The sequence below is a fragment of the Sesamum indicum genome, linkage group LG1 (assembly GCF_000512975.1).
Source record: "Sesamum indicum cultivar Zhongzhi No. 13 linkage group LG1, S_indicum_v1.0, whole genome shotgun sequence".
Lineage (NCBI taxonomy): Eukaryota > Viridiplantae > Streptophyta > Magnoliopsida > Lamiales > Pedaliaceae > Sesamum > Sesamum indicum.
The window spans coordinates 2,677,246-2,678,740 of NC_026145.1; positions in this window are offsets into that span (position 1 = coordinate 2,677,246).

Below are 1,495 nucleotides of genomic sequence, written 5' to 3' on the forward strand. Positions count from 1 at the left end.
ACAAAAAATATACAATTAATCCTGGCTACCCGGTACTGGCACATCCGATTGTGTTGAAAAATTTCTTTGTTGTGCTTGTTGTCGTGCACGCCTTTGCGCCCAATCCATCTCGTTGTGAATACGTGTTGTTTGATTTCGACCAGGGCGCGAAGAGATGCGAATAGTAGGATCGTGGATCAACTCAAATCCCGGTACATCCCAATAATCTTCGGAATGTACAGGTTCAAATGACTTAGAATTTGTATTCTTATAAGTCATTATATCGTAATAATCCTTCATCATTGGTGCAACATTAATCATGAATGCAGCGCATACCTTTTGAGCGTGACTGCAAGGTATAATTGAGTCCATTTGCCGCAAGAACATTCTCGGTTCGCAATTTTGACAACATGGGTGTTGACTCCATGTCCACCGTGATGTCTTGTAACAACCGAGGCGGACTGTTGGAACTGATGGTATTTGGTGACGGTATGTTCAACAGAATTTTGATGCCAACGTGTGAACATCTTATATGCAAAATCCGTCCACAGTTGGTTGTTGGTCAACATTACAGTACTTCTTGCTAACCTCTCACGGAAATAATGGACACTTCGCTGAAACATCATCTCAGCAATTGCTGTCAACGGTAGGCGGGGAGCCCCTTTCAATACTCTATTTATGCATTCCGACATATTTGTCGTCAGAATTCCGCATCGCCATCCACCGTCATGTGATGCTGTCCATTTTTTCTTGTCGATCCTCTCTAACCACTGAAACGCCTCGAGGGACTGACTCTTTATCTCCTCCATAATGCGATTGAATTTTCTGATCTGATATTCAGAGCCAGCTCTCCAACAAAGATCCTTCAACACAATATTTTTGTATTTACTGTTGAAATTGGAACACACATGCCGCAATGTCAACTGGTTCAGTTGAACGTCATGATATTGGGATGGATATAGCTGGTCCTTCTACAGTATATCCACCTCAAGATTATTACGTACCTCAACCGCCTCAAGATTATTATATGCCTCAACCATCTCAAGGTGATTGGTTTCAATCGACTCCATATATGTCAAATCAAACACAAGATTTTTCTCTTGACCTTGGTCTTGGTTTTAATCAACCATATACACAAGGATATAATATTTCACCAATTCCATTTCCATCATTTGGTGCATATCGTGACAATGTGGAGTCAAGTTCTGAAACATCAAGTCGGTTTGTTGGGGAAGAAAATGAGGCGCAAAATGAGCCAGTTCAAAATGTGGGCGAGGAAATTAGAAGACCTCGACGTCAACGCCACAGACGACATTGTGGAACGGGTGGACATTTTTTATATTTGTAATTATATACATTTAATGTAATTTTTTACAATTGTACAAAATAAATAACTATTACATTTGTACCCTTAATTGTAATTTTTTAAGTTAATACAATATTAATTTTATTAATTTTGAATTTTAGTATATTGTTAAAATTAATTATATATAAATTAAATTATATAATAATAATT